This window comes from Coregonus lavaretus (assembly GCF_964263955.1).
Source record: "Coregonus lavaretus genome assembly, chromosome: 21".
In the NCBI taxonomy this organism is placed as follows: Eukaryota; Metazoa; Chordata; class Actinopteri; order Salmoniformes; family Salmonidae; genus Coregonus; species Coregonus lavaretus.
The window spans coordinates 19,451,487-19,467,902 of record NC_140008.1 but is presented as its reverse complement, the minus strand read 5'-3'; the positions used below and the strand labels follow the sequence as shown (position 1 = coordinate 19,467,902).

General features: G+C 43.0%; 1 pseudogene across 1 annotated transcript; it reads left to right on the top strand.

Annotated features, from left to right (window-relative positions):
• The first annotated feature begins 1,980 nt into the window (after positions 1-1,980).
• On the top strand, positions 1,981-9,805 carry LOC311148915 (alkaline ceramidase 1-like; annotated as a pseudogene). The gene is made up of 7 exons (XR_014615661.1): positions 1,981-6,267; positions 7,574-7,686; positions 7,919-8,033; positions 8,227-8,378; positions 8,984-9,118; positions 9,287-9,422; positions 9,537-9,805. The product of XR_014615661.1 is annotated as an alkaline ceramidase 1-like (transcript).
• Positions 9,806-16,416: the final 6,611 nt, after the last annotated feature.

Below are 16,416 nucleotides of genomic sequence, written 5' to 3'. Positions count from 1 at the left end.
ATAACTGGCATGTTCATGTGTCTCCGGCCATGATCATCTGAAGATGACCTCACCACCTGGGTGGTCTTAACCAATCATAGCGCAGTATGATACGACGGTAGAATGCATCCAATTACAATTCAGTATGCTGACACATATGAATATTACATCCCCCTTCTTTAAAAAATAAAATAAAAAATGTTCTACATATTTTAAGCGTTTCTTTTGAATTCATGCTCTGTAGTTTGAACTCGAGGTAAGTAACCATTTATACTGCACCAACTGCATCAACATAACAGACTCTGAAACAATGATTCAGCATACTGTTACTTCTAGAACAAATATTTTTCAGCAACTCAGCAATGACATCTCAACATTTCAAACAAATACAATACCAAAGCATTTCAAGTTAACTTTTCAATAACAAGTTTACAGTCTGGAACTCTTTTAGGGCAGCGATCCGCCTACACCCTTTGACAGGTCTAGGACAGCTCTAGGCTTGACCTCTCTTCCTGACCTTGTGTGATATGAAGCTGAGCATGCTTCTGTGTCAGTCAACAGTTATTGTGGTGTTGCAGGTAAGTATGGTGTATGTAGTGTTGTGTGTGTGTTTAGTCCATCCCGTTCTCTTTCAGGGGAACAGTTCATCTCCTCAGTGTGTTGTTCTTTTGTGTTCAGTAGGTGATGACGATTGCGGCGGTACACCGCTCCTTCTGCGGTGCAAACGTGATATGAACATTCAGTGTCAGCTGGTTGGATGACGACTGCTGGCTTCCAGTAGCCATGTTCCTGGATTCTAACTGACTCTCCGTCGTTCAGTGGTGGCAGTGGTCTAGCTGACCTGTCGTAGTATCGCTTTTGGTGTTGTTGTCTCTGTGCACGTTTTACATGCATTTCCTTGTAGCTGACGACCTCAGGTTGCAGCTGCTGGTTGGTGCTGGGAAGGATGGAGCGAAGTCTGCGGCTCATCAACAGCTGGGCTGGTGATTTGAAGTTGTCAACTGGAGTGTTGCGGTATTCAAGGAGACTGAGGTAGGGGTCTCTCTTGTTTTTACCTTTATTTAACTAGGCAAGTCAGTTAAGAACAAATTCTTATTTACAATGACGGCCTACACCGGCCATACCCGGACGACGCTGGGCCAATTGTGCGCCGCCCTATGGGACTCCCAATCACAGCCGGTTGTGATACAGCCTGGAAACAAACCAGGGGGTCTGTAGTGACGCCTCAAGCACTGAGATGCAGTGCCTTAGACCGCTGCGCCACTCGGGAGCCCACTTTGTTCATGAGTGATTTAGCAATCTGCACAGATTTTTCAGGAAGGCCATTACATGCTTTTGTGAAGGATTCAAACTCATTTGATATGTAACAGGGGCCATTGTCAGATATTAAAGTCTCTACAATGCCATGCCTGGCAAAGGCTGCTTTCAGCTTGTGTATCACAGCTGCAGATGTGGTGCTGTGAAGCTTGTCGAGTTCGAAGTATCTGCTGTAGTAGTCCACTGTTATGATGTAGTCCTCGTTGTTCCAGGTGAACAGATCGGTTGCCACGACCTGCCAGGGTCGGTCTGGGATACAGTGAGGTAACATTGGCTCTTCTGTGTTTGAGGGGCTTCGTTCAAGACAGGTGGGGCATTTACCAACCATGTACTCTATTTGTTTGCACATTCCGGGCCAAAACAAAATGTCCCGTGCTCTCTGTTTGCACTTTTCCATGCCCATGTATCCAGCATGGATCTTTGTCAAAATCTATTTTCTGAGACTGGTAGGAATGATGATTTTCTCTCCTTTGAAAATGATTTCGTTGATCTGTGATAGTTCGTCACAATGGTTCCAGAACTCTGAGACGCTCCGAGGGCATTTTCTCCTCTCCTCAGACCATCCTGACTGTATGACTTTCCTCAGCTGTGTGAGTTGTGTGTTTCTGCTCGGATCTCCTTCAGTTTTGTGTCACTAACTGGTAAGTTGCTGTACACAGTGTGCACCTGCATGTCCATGCCTTCACTGAGGCTGCTGTCCTTGTAGGTAAGAAACTTCCTGGAGAGTGTGTCTGCGACAGGGATGTCTTTGCCTGGACGGTGAGTGATTGTGAAGTTGTATTTTTGTAGTTGAAGGATCATTCTCTGTAGCCTTGGCGGAGCTGCGGCTAGCGGTTTCCTCATGATTGACTCGAGGGGCTTGTGGTCGGATTCCACAATGACTTGTCGTCCATAGACATACTGATGGAAACGCTTACATCCGAACAGAATGGCGTACAGCTCCTTTTCGATTTGAGCGTAGTTGATTTCACAGTCTGTGAGAGATTTGGAAGCGTAGCCGATGGGTTTTCCTTCTTACTTCGACGCGTCCACTTGGAGTCTGAGCTCTTTGTTGGGGTCGTAGTAGGCAAGGATTGGTCCTGGTTCTCTCGTGATCAAGTCTTTCACTTTCTGGAAAGCGATGTTGTGTTGCTTGTCCCAGAGGAACTCACTGGACTGTTTTAGCAGCTAACGCAGGGGTGCATTAGCATTGGAGAGGCTGGGTGCGAACTTGGCTAAGTAGTTGACCATGCCAAGCACTGTTTCCAGCTCTGCGCGGTTCTTTGGTGGCTCCATTTCCTTTATGGCTGAGATCTTCTGCGGATCTGGCTTGATTCCATTCGCTGTGAGAAGATGTCCGAAGTAGCTGACCTCTGTAGCGCCGACTGTGCTCTTCTCTGGGTTGAGCCGGACTCCTCTCTCACAGGACCTTTGCAGCATCGCGCTGAGGTTTCTGTCGTGTTCCTCTTTTGGTTCGACCATAGACAAGGATGTAGTCCACAATTGCCACAACTCCGTCGAGGCCTTCGTACACCTCGTTGATCTTTCGCTGAAACTCGTCTTGGGCTGAGATAATCCCAAAAGGCAGGCAGTGAAACCTGTAGCCTCCAAACGGTGTGTTGAACGTTGTGAGCTTAGATGACTCTTCTGTGAGCTTGATAGCCCAGTAGCCTGATCTGACGTCCATGACACTGAAGTAGCGTGCGCCCGCTAGCTTGTGTGTGATGCCATCTAGCGCCGGTAAGGGGTAATGGGGGCGTTTGATAGCCTTGTTCAAGTCTCTTGGGTCGAGACATACTCTGAGCTTGCCTGTGCGTGGTTTCTTCACCACCACTAACGCGTTGACCCAATCCGTCGGTTCTGTAACCTTGGTGACGATGTCAGATTGCTCCATGCTCTCCAACTCTTTCTTCAGACGGGCGCGGAGAGCAAGGGGAATCTTTCTCGTGGGTAGACCACAGGGGTTGTGTCTGGGTCAAGGTGAATGGTACATTATCCTGGGAATAGTCCTATTCCTGTAAAAACATCAGCATACACCTCCATGACATTCTCTGTCTCTACTGGTGCTGTCACTGATAAAATTAGCTTGATGAGGTCCATGTCTAAAAATGCTTTAAGGCCTAGCACTGCAGGTGTCAACAATGTAAAAGTCCACATCATGTCACTTTCCTTGTATTTGCATTTGAAAGTGCATGTGCCTTTTCCTGGGAGCTGTTCACCACCATAACCAGTCAGTCTGCGCGTGGTGGGCTGTAACTCGCACTCAGATGTCAAGCTTTGGTAATTATTCAGAGGAATAATGTTTACTTGTGCACCAGTGTCTAGTTTGAACTTTAGCTCTGTGCCTTGTGTTCCTATCTCAATGTCAGCAAAGATTTGCTTTGTCTCTGATATCTCACTGAATCAATAAACAGTTCATCAGCATTTGACTCTTTGATTGACATTTCATCTTCACTCACTCTATGTACTGTTTTTCCACGGTAAGCTCTGCACACTTTTGCAAAGTGATTCCATTTTCCACCTTTAGTACACTGTTTGCCTTTAGCTGGGCAATTTCCCTGTTCGCCATGCACTTTGTATCCACAATATCCACATGTTTTGGGGCGTTTAGAGTCTGTGTCGCTTTGTTTTGGAGTTCTGTCTCTCTCCGTTCTGAAACATGCTATCTGGGCACCGGAGTTGTGCTTGGATGTCTGCCTGACTGCGTGCACTGCTTGTTCACGTGATGCACTCGTGCTGCCGCCCAAAATGGTTTTCATCTGAACCTGTGCTAGCTCGTGAGATCTGGCTGTCGATAGCTTTGTCCAGCATTAGCTCAGACCCAACAATCAAAAGTTTCTCTCTCACTCGCGGTGAGTGTATTCCAAATACAATACGGTCCCTGACCATCTCATCCTTGTTTGCATAATCTTTCACAAGCAGACGCAGCTCAGACACAAACTGTTGAAACGATTCGCTAGCTCCCTGTACTTTCTCATGGAATTTGTACCTAGTGAAAATTGTATTGGTCTTTGGCACAACATATGCTTCAAAACGATCGTAGTATGTTTTCAGTACCTTTGATTCAACCTTGGTAAGTGTTCATGTGTTGTAAATGTCTCTCCCTTTTTCACCGATCCAGAGGAGCAGGTAGCTGCACTTTTCCTCTTCTCCTCTTTCCTTCAGGAGGACCCGTGAATATTAGCTCCACATGCTGTTTGAACTTACGCCATGCATCGGGTAGATATGTAGAACCCCAATCCATTCGAGGTGAAGGAACGCCAGCAAAATCCATATTTTAGTCCTTTTACTCTGACACCATGTCTTGTTTTGTATGCTTTGTACAAAATAATCAAATGCAGGACGACAGGATCTTTCTAAACGTAGCTCTTTATTAGCTAGCTATAACTGGCATGTTCATGTGTCTCCGGCCATGATCATCTGAAGATGACCTCACCACCTGGGTGGTCTTAACCAATCATAGCGCAGTATGATACGACGGTAGAATGCATCCAATTACAATTCAGTATGCTGACACATATGAATATTACAGATGTGTTAGCTGGAATTGGTAGCCTAATGATTCCTATAGGTGTTTGTGAATGACAGGTGTACAAAAGAGAGTGCAGCGCAGCAGATTATTCTTCAGCTGGGAACACTGGTCCAGCAGGTGAGCCGTGAATAAAACTGGGAGCTTCACTTGTTCAAAATTGAAATGCTAATCAATTACAATGGTCAATGTGTGGCTGCAGGTTTATAGTATTCATTGGAACAGTTACTGAACCATGCAGCAAGTATGTTGTATAAAAACATGCCTTGACAATATGCAGTTGAATATGCATGGTAGAAAAGTGCATACCTAGTGAATAACCAGTGGATAACCAATTAACTAAAACCAAATGTTCTGTTATGAGCAGATTACATACGCCATGAATACAGCCATACAAAGAGCTATGGGATGCATGTTAAACATACATGGTAGGCTACTGCTAACCCTAATAACTGAGTATTGTCATTAGTACCTGTGGAGACAGGCATAATAGCCAGACTGTGTTGTTGCTGAGCAGGATCCCCTGCTTATTCTGATGATCCACAGACAGACCAGTAGAGCTGGTCTCAACTATGACCTCATTCCATGGAGCTTTACATCACTGACCTGACTTCTTAACATGAAAATACACCTGTATGATTGTCTGGGCTCTTTGGCCCTCATCTTGTTTCAAACTAGCATTGGTCTAGATTACTTTTTGAATGAATGGCAATGTGTGGGGATTAAGTGGGGATAAAACATGCAGTCTAATCACTATTGACGTAATGAACTGCTTATGTGACTTATAAAAGAGTAGGCAATAAGCCAGTCAAGACATTCATAATAGGACAAACCCTATTGATAACGATTATACAGGTGTGCGTGCTGCTGACTGACCTAGTTATGCCGACTCACCTCCTTGTGCATAGTTTCAATTAACATTGTCAGGAATCTTCTTGCTTCTAGAATAAATGAATAATACAATTGGAAACGCGCGTAACGAAAGATTGCCTACCTACGCCGTCGGTCAAAAGCAAAGGGCATGATGACATCAGACCGAAGTGGCCTCACACTCGTGCGCTGGTGTCATCCCCACGGGCACACCTGGCCCAAACAGAATATGAAAAGCCGCAGCTTTTGCCATTTACGCGCATGTATTAGCTCTAAAAACAATCATTAAAAAAAAAAGGCCAATAATGAATAACTTAATGCTTAAATATTGTAGGTTTTAGTTATATTTGTTTGATCACAGCACGTTGCCTGTTGCGGAGGTTGGATATCAGGTTTTACGTTCATGAGTAAAACTTACCCATGCGTATTTGGTTTCCATTGAACTTAAAGTCTAAATTTGAACTGTGTCAATTTAACCGTAGTATTTCTTGCCAGACCAGGGCATGATGTCAGTGCAACTGGATCGTCCCCTACTTAAAATCCACCTGCCACTTGGAGAGGAAAGTAGTTGTGTTTGGATTACAAAATGGGAGGTAAGCTCTATATCAATTTTATCTAGTCATCTGAGATGGTGGTCATATACAATTCCATAAAACACGTGCTATTTAGTTGTTAAAATAATTTATAACCACAGGTGACAGGTGTTTTGATGATGACAATTTCACTCTTATTGAGTCTATCGATGCAAGGTCTTTTGCAACCTACTTGCATACATGGTGTTAAGATAACATTTGCTTTGGTTCAAAGCTAATTGTAGAGCATCACATGATTGCAGTATGGATGGAGAAAGCAGAACAGTGTGCATTGACAGTCCTTCCTACTCTGTCATCTATTTATGATGTAATCTTTGAACAACATACACTACCAGTCAGAAGTTTTAGAACACCTACTCATTCAAGGGTTTTTCTTTCTTTTTACTATTTTCTACATTGTAGAATAATAGTGAAGACTTCAACACTATGAAATAACACATATGGAATCATGTAGTAACCAAAAAAGTGTTAAACAAATCAAAATATATTTGATATTTGAGATTCTTCAAATAGCCACCCTTTGCCTTGATGACAGCTTTGCACACTCTTGGCATTCTCTCAACCAGCTTCATGAGGTAGTCACCTGGAATGCATTTCAATTAACAAGTGTGCTTGAGCCAATCAGTTGTGTTGTGACAAGGTAGAGGGGGTATACAGAAGATATCCCTATTTGGTAAAAGACCAAGTCCATATCCAGGTGAAGTTGGTTGAGAGAATGCCAAGAGTGTGCAAAGCTGTCATCAAGGCAAAGGGTGGCTATTTGAAGAATCTCAAATATATTTTGATTTGTTTAACACTTTTTTGGTTACTACATTATTCTATATGTGTTATTTCATCGTTTTGATGTCTTCACTATTATTCTACAATGTAGAAAATAGTAAAAATAAAGAAAAACCCTTGAATGAGTAGGTGTTCTAAAACTGTTGACCGGTAGTGTATAGCTAATATAATATATCTTTATTATAATTGGTTTGTGACATTTTACTCATGCTGGATCTAGTACTATAATTCAGTACAACATAATTAACACTGAAGCATCCATTTTGGTGCCTGTGGTTTAAAATGCCCATGATAAGGCAGCCACTCCTGGATGTTTACTTATCTTTTCAACAGGGGGACAAACAGACAAGACATTTCACTTGAGCCAGTCCCTGCTATGGAGTGTTCAAAAAGTGGATCAGCATGTGGAGTCTTTGAAAAAGGCTACATCCGCATTGTTAGTCACAATGTGTTCTATGCTGGAAGCTCTGAAAGCAACAGAAAATAATGGGCTGAATGGTCATCCTCTATTCTTTCTCCCCGTCAGGGTTCTCTTCTAGTGAGAAGATGACAGGTGTGTTCTCCTATGAAAGCTCCTATTTGGACTGGTGTGAGGCGAACTACAGGCACTCTGAACACATAGTGGAGTACTTCAACACTGTAAGTGAACATTATTTATTTCTTACAATATCCAGCTGAGATATACGCCTCTGTGCTTACTGTACCTTTTTAAAACTACATTGCAGTTCACTTGTCTAATTGTTGTATTGCATCTGTTCGAGGAGGACAATCATTTATGGCCACAATGATGACAGATATAGTGGACAGGTGCATCACTCACTGCATTACATTGTGAATCCCTCTTTTAGAACACTCCTTCCTGTTTCTCCAGATGAGCAGTCTGTTCTTCTTCGTGATCTCCCCCATCATGCTGTACCTGCTGCACCCCTACGCCAGGGAGAGAAACCTGGCTGTACACCTGGTCTGGATCATGATGATCTTTGTGGGTGTGTGTCTCAACAAACATCAGGCCAACCTTCATTAAGCTGTAACACCACTCCCAAGGTGGCCTCATCGGTCTGCTTTCAGTTCATTCTGAATTCCATAATAGCTCTTAACCTTTACCCCATAGATACAGGGTAGGGCCGTGGCTAGAGCCCATTTAGGAACGGGGCATTAATGTGTGTCCCCTCCCTACAGGTCTCTTCTCTCCCTACTTCCACATGACCCTGAGCTTCATGGGCCAGATGCTGGATGAGCTGTCCATCCTGTGGGTGCTGGGGCTCTGCTACACTCTGGTTCCCACGCAGGCTATTCCCACGCAGGCTATTCCCCTGCTTCATCAAGGACAGGTTGGTCACCATAACACCTGCTCAAGGCTTCTGTAGCCAAAACATTGTCTGTGAATACTGGAAGTAGCATGTACCATGTGTCGCCTGCCTGTCTCTATTCAATGTAGCCATGGGGCAGCGTCCATGTGTGTTCTCCCTGCTACAGGATCATGCGCCTGTTCTCTCTGTATGGAACAAACGGCAGTACGTACTGTAGGCTGTTAATAAGGCAGGAGACAATGACAGGATCTTTTTACAGGGCACGCCAGGTTGAAACAGAAGCCATGCTAAGCCAGGAGCCTGACAACCAGGCCAGGAGCAGCCTGCAGTGTATTATATTCACCAGCCAGTCGGAGAGAGGGGCTCCCTGGCTTTCTGAATGACTCTCCCATTAACACTGTGTTAATATTAAAGTAAAGGGTGGGAAAAGATGAATGCAATATTAATGAGAGTGTGAACATAATCCCAATTTGACTATAAAAAGGGCACCTGGTTCAATAGTCCCCATTGATTTACCTTCCAGTGTTTTCTGTGCTGCCGTGTGAATCCTGTCAACTGTCTTCAAGTTCATTGTGTGTCTCCTACACCCCACCCCTAACCCGGTCTCTCTCTCTCGCCCCCTGCAGGACGACTTTCTCCCGGCTGGTCATGGTGATCACTGTTGTCACCACCCTGTGCTCCTTTGTCAAACCCACTGCCAACGCCTACGTCCTCAACTGCTTTGCCTTCCACATCTACTCATTGGGTCTGGAGATGAAGATGTAAGGCAATACCTCCCATTAATGTACTGTACATTACTGTCTCTGGCTGTAGTTCACTGTCTGATAACTGCTTTCTGTCTATCTATCGCTCACTCTCACTCTCTTTCTTCCTCTATCTCTCTCGCTCTTTCTGTGTTTATCGCTCTGCTTTATTTTCCTCACTCACAGCTGTACTGACCAGAAGGTCATGGTTATGCTGGTCTGCTGTTGGCCTGTGGTTGATGGCAATCACATGTTGGATCAGTGGCCGTTTCGGATGCAGCCTCTGGCAAAAGCTCAACTTCTGCTACCTGCATGGCATCTGGTAAGAGTAGGGTAGAGGACAAAAACTAAACTGATGTGAATAGAAGTTAGATATAATATTCTCTTGATGTTGTGAATAATCATGAACAGACTGACGTGTCTATTCACTCTCTAGGCACATTCTGATTGTGATGGCTGTAGCCTATGCAAGCACCCTGATAGCCTACTTGGATGCCAACTATGAGATACCCTACTCCCTGCCAGGCCTTCAGTACTGGCCCAGTGACAACTGTGTCCTGGGCTTGCCTTACATCGTCCTGAAAGGAACCACCAAGACTCAGAAAATATGCTAGAGAACTTTCAACTTCTGCAAGAGACAACTTGATGGCTTTGGTGATAAAATGTGCTATGTAGTGCCATGCAAGTAAAACTGTAAAAAAGCTGTGCCTTTCGTTTTACTTAGCAGTGACTCAGTTTTGAGAAATGGTTGCAATTCATTAGATTGCTTCTTATTTGATATGATAGTAGAATCAACGCCACTCAGGTCATCAAGTTCGATGTTTGCATAGTATGTTTGGTGTATACGTGTGAGAGAATGAATGTGTGTATGTTTGTATGCATTTTGTGTTCATTGATTAATGCACTCATCTGTAATTTGAGTCCATAAATGCATGGATATTCTCCACACATCATGTATTGTTGTTTTTTTGTACCCCTTTTTCATGATATCCAAATTGGTAGTTACAGTCTTGTCCCATCGCTGCAACTCCCCTACGGACTCGAGAGAGGCGAAGGTCGAGAGCCATGTGTCCTCCGAAACATGGTCCTGCCAAGCCGCACTGCTTCTTGACACATTGCTTGCTTAACCCGGAAGCCAGCCGCACCAATGTGTCGGAGGAAACATCGTCCATCTGGCGACCAAAGTCAGCTTGCAGGTGCCCGGCCCGCCACAAGGAGGCGCCCAGCTGGCCAAACACTCCCCTAACCCAGACGACGCTGTGTGTCGCCTCATGGGTCTCCCGGTCATGGCCGGCTATGACACAGCCTGGGATCAAACCCGGGTCTGTAGTGATGCCTCAAGCACTGCGATGCAGTGCCTTAGACCGCTGCGCCACTCGGGAGTCCCTCGCACATCATGTTTTATAAAACCATTTTGTATTTATCTGTGTTTTGGTATGATAACATGATTAGATGTAGGGCTGAATCACAACCACAACATTTCAGGGTTAAAGGGCTTGTAGAGTTTGTTTATATAACCTATAACTTTACTTTTGTCACCCTTTTCAGGGATAATATAATATTATGTGTGAACTGAACTAAACTAATTAAGTTTAAGACATTTTATACAACCACATAAACATACAGTGGGGAAAAAAGTATTTAGTCAGCTACCAATTGTGCATGTTCTCCCACTTAAAAAGATGAGAGAGGCCTGTACATGTCAACTATGACAGACAAATTGAGAAGAAAAAAAATCCAGAAAATCACTTTGTAGGATTTTTTATGAATTTATTTGCAAATTATGGTGGAAAATAAGTATTTGGTCACCTACAAACAAGCAAGATTTCTGGCTCTCACAGACCTGTAACTTCTTCTTTAAGAGGCTCCTCTGTCCTCCACTCGTTACCTGTATTAATGGCACCTGTTTGAACTTGTTATCAGTATAAAAGACACCTGTCCACAACCTCAAACAGTCACATTCCAAACTCCACTATGGCCAAGACCAAAGAGCTGTCAAAGGACACAAGAAACAAAATTGTAGACCTGCACCAGGCTGGGAAGACTGAATCTGCGATAGGTAAGCAGCTTGGTTTGAAGAAATCAACTGTGGGAGCAATTATTAGGAAATGGAAGACATACAAGACCACTGATAATCTCCCTCGATCTGGGGCTCCACGCAAGATCTCACCCCGTGGGGTCAAAATGATCCCAGAACCACACGGGGGGACCTAGTGAATGACCTGCAGAGAGCTGGGACCAAAGTAACAAAGCCTACCATCAGTAACACACTACGCCGCCAGGGACTCAAATCCTGCAGTGCAAGATGTGTCCCCCTGCTTAAGCCAGTACATGTCCAGGCCCGTCTGAAGTTTGCTAGAGTGCATTTGGATGATCCAGAAAAGGATTGGGAGAATGTCATATGGTCAGATGAAACCAAAATATAACTTTTTGGTAAAAACTCTACTCGTCGTGTTTGGAGGACAAAGAATGCTGAGTTGCATCCAAAGAACACCATACCTACTGTGAAGCATGGGGGTGGAAACATCATGCTTTGGGGCTGTTTTTCTGCAAAGGGACCAGGACGACTGATCCGTGTAAAGGAAAGAATGAATGGGGCCATGTATCGTGAGATTTTGAGTGAAAACCTCCTTCCATCAGCAAGGGCATTGAAGATGAAACGTGGCTGGGTCTTTCAGCATTACAATGATCCCAAACACACCGCCCGGGCAACGAAGGAGTGGCTTCGTAAGAAGCATTTCAAGGTCCTGGAGTGGCCTAGCCAGTCTCCAGATCTCAACCCCATAGAAAATCTTTGGAGGGAGTTGAAAGTCCGTGTTGCCCAGCGACAGCCCCAAAACATCACTGCTCTAGAGGAGATCTGCATGGAGGAATGGGCCAAAATACCAGCAACAGTGTGTGAAAACCTTGTGAAGACATACAGAAAACGTTTGACCTGTGTCATTGCCAACAAAGGGTATATAACTAAGTATTGAGAAACTTTTGTTATTGACCAAATACTTATTTTCCACCATAATTTGCAAATAAATTCATTAAAAATCCTACAATGTGATTTTCTGGGGAAAAAAATCTCATTTTGTCTGTCATAGTTGACGTGTACCTATGATGAAAATTACAGGCCTCTCATCTTTTTAAGTGGGAGAACATGCACAATTGGTGGCTGACTAAATACTTTTTTTCCCCACTGTAAATGTTTTTGTCTTGGTTCAGAGATCTTAAGATGTATTAATTTAAGTATTGGTTATCTCTCTCAGTTCCTCTCAAAGCATATTAGGATGTTATTACAGAAAATGTAAGAAGCATGTCAAGGTTTGTTATGTGTGGGATTCTACCTCTATGAGATCAATCACATTTTTATATGAATAAGATTAACCATTACTGAATTAAATGCATTGATGAATGAGACATTTCTAAATATACTGAACAAAAATATAAACGCAACATGTAAAGTGTTGGTCCCATGTTTCATGAGCTGAAATAAAACATCCCAGACATTTTCCATACGCACAAAAAGCTTATTTCTCTCACATTTTGTGCACACATTTGTTTACATCCCTGTTAATTAGCATTTCTCCTTTGCCAAGATAATCCATCCACCTGACAGGTGTGGCATATTAAGAAGCTGATTAAACAGCATGACCATTACTCAGGTGCACCTTGTGCTGGGGACAATAAAAGGCCACTCTAAGATGTGCAGTTTTGTCACACAAGACAATGCCTCAGATATCTCAAGTTTTGACGGAGCATGCAATTGGCATGCTGACTGCAAGAATGTCCACCAGAGCTGTTGCCAGATAATTGAATGTTCATTTCTCCACAATAAGCCGCCTCCAACGTCGTTTTAGAGAATTTGGCAGTAAGTCCAACCGACCTCACAACCGCAGACCACGTGTAACCACGCCAGCCCAGGACCTCCACATCCGGCTTCTTACCTGTGGGATCGTCTGAGACCAAACACCCGGACAGCTGATGAAACTGAGGAGTATTTCTGTCTGTAATAAAGCCCTTTTGTTGGGAAAAACTCATTCTGATTAGCTGGGCCTGGCTCCCCAGTGGGTAGGCCTATGCTCTCCCAGGCCCACCCATGGCTGCGCCCCTGCCCAGTCATGTGAAATCCATAGATTAATAATAATAATATGCCATTTAGCAGACGCTTTTATCCAAAGCGACTTACAGTCATGCGTGCATACATTTTTGTGTATGGGTGGTCCTGGGGATCGAACCCACTACCTTGGCGTTACAAGCGCCGTGCTCTACCAGCTGAGCTACAGAGGACCACAGATTAGGGCCTAATGAATTTATTTCAATTGACTGATTTCCTTATATGAACTGTAACTTTGAACAATCTATTGAGCATCAGACATAATGCAAAGAAATTCATCTAGAAGGTTGAAACCTTTATATTTTTGCTACCTCTGCAGTGTTTTGTATCAGGATCATTGCTAAAAGGAAAATGAAAACCCACCAGAAATCCCCACTAAAGAAAATAAATGGAGTATGAACTAGAAATGTTTAATCATTTGGTACAGTGTAGACATTTTTTCAAAGCCCTATTCTTACCTGAAAGACGCAATAGATCTCTGACACAAAGGAATTGGGGCATGAACATGATATTCCTTAACTTTCAGCAGCAACAGTGACATCTAGTGTACAGATTAGAATATATTTGTATTTATTTTGTAAGCCCTGTAAAGTTGTAAATATGTAACAACCATTGACTTTATGTATGACTTACATATTGGGTAACAACAACCCTTATGAATGATCTATATGTGTGTCTGTGCGTTTGTACATTTTATACAATTCCATTGAAAACCCTTTCAGTGATGGCTTAATCAAACGTGGTGACCACTTCAATAGTGAAGAAGCAAAATAGATAGACTAAGTTACGTTTATATTGACAGCCAGGTGGTGGTTTCAAAAAGAATGATCCATGCCTCAAAGACTGGATCAGTGTGAGTGACACAGAGAGGCCAGGGCTGAGAGAGAGCTCTGACCCTCTGCCCAATAGCACACATCAAATTGTCCACCGCCACAGGCTACGCTGCAGAGTGCGTGCCTCTAGTCCCTGTGTCTCTGTGAGGCTATAGACGTCTTCTATTAGGAGCCATGCTGCTCTCTATTAACCATTGGAAATAGAGCCAGTACACCATCACATTTGTGGCAGCATAGAAAGCAGATTGTGTCTGTCATGATCTTTGCATTATGCTGCGCTGAAAGAAAAGTCAAGGGTCAGAGTTTGGAGGCCTCCTCCATCTGTGGCTGGTGGGATATAACTGTTGTTTTTATTCTGCCCTTTTCATGAACATATAGCAGTGGAAGTCATGGTCTCAAACTAAGCAAACACAGACATATTTGGTATTCTGATGTAGGCCCATTTGCAATGTCCTGCAGGTCTATGCAATGCTATGCTATGCAATGCTCAGTATTACCTTAAAGCAAAATATGATAGAACCTACCATCAGCAAAATCAAAGACGTTTTTAAATTTCACCCATTAGTAGAAAGCAATGCAATTAATTTTATGACTAATGTCAATGTCACCAATTGATTACAATTTAAATGTTTAAATGTCAATGATGTTTCAGTTTCAATTATGCTCCGCCTAAATAGACATACCCTAAAGTAACTGCTATTCATGTGTAATTACATGATTCTAACATGCAACAACTTGGTATATTTGGAAAGAAGACATCTGGGAGATTATAAGGAAATGATCAGAAGAAAGATAGGAGTTACATAGTTCAGAATACACAAGATCAAGCACACACAAAATAAACGTTTTTGCCAACTTTCATTGGCAAGCTATAAGTATATTATTGATTGCTAGAGCTGGAAACACATCAGATGGCTTCCACAACATGTGAACAATATCAGAAAATACAATGGGATTGATAGACTAGAACTAGAAACTAGAAATGGGCAGATGTTTTAGTAAGTGGTGTCAGGTGTGGTCACGGGACGTTTCCAAGTGTCCCTAAACCTCTCCAAAGTGGCATATGTCTGTAAATTAGATAATTCCAGTGGTATTACATATTTGCAATCCCTAAATGCTATTTGTTCAGTATTAAACACAATTTCTACCATATCAACCTCACTAAAACATTGTTGTGGTTTAATGGGGTATCCAGGGTACATTCAAGTGTCCTTTCAACCTCTGCAAAGTGTCCGAATGTGGTAATTGAACTGTTTTTGCACACTGGATGTGCCTAAAAGTTATTGTTCAGTATAAAAACTAAGTTTCTACAACAACAACAACCTCTCTACAACATTGTGGTGGTGTCGGGGGACATACAGGGTATATGGATGCCTACAGCGCATATGCAGGCATCATATTTTTGATGCGCAAAGATATAGTCACTTGGTGGACATTTGATGTTGCCATTAAGTCATACATCATCAGATAACATTGGCAATATGCTAGATTTGTTCCTACCAATCTAAGGATTAATTTGATATACGCCCCATGTAGCTATAGCTCAAACAGACCAAATCTAAGCTTACCTTGTAAGATGTTTGCTGTTTGGTGAAAACGTTGTGTAAAATAAACATTTGACTCTCGGGGATGGTGATCAATAAAGGTAGGTCACATGCTGACAAATAAGATATCCTCATGATCTGTGGAGTCCCTGCTTTCGGTGTGTATCAACGTATTCCGTGTTTATTTCGTTTACGCTTCACAACGCTAACCGGAACGTAGGTAGCAGCCATCTTGAAATGAGGTCATCGGCTCGGCCTGCCCGTTATAAATCTGTATACCCATATAGTAGTAAGTCATACCAAAGATTTGGAGGCACCGATCAATAGCCAATATACTCAGCTTTCCGCAGACACCCTGCTTTTGCATTAAGAGGCTACCGTTCTCATACTAGACTGAATTTAAAAAATAATAAATAGGGTCCCCAAATATGGGGCCTTTACATTGAAGAGGTTTTAATTGGCATGCATGCACCTGGGTACATACAATTAAGGACAGGAACTCCTTTGGGAATATTTTCAATTGTGAGGAAATACACTGTTACTATATGTAACTTCTAATGAAATATGTGCATTCCACATTTGGACCAACATTTTTATTGCTTTACCTATTCCGACAAGCACCTTGTCAGTGAACAATTCGTTTTGCATGGCCCGGTGCCCCGGTTGAGTGGAGATTACACTTAAGGACCAATGGAATGGTATACAATTTGCAAACCCTGCTCATCCGGGGCACCGGGCTATGTAAAACGAACTCGCCCACTCGTAGACGCTACATAAAATACTTGAATTGTATTGGTCCCACCTCTGAAGTGCTACGGTTGGTGCAATACAAAAGGC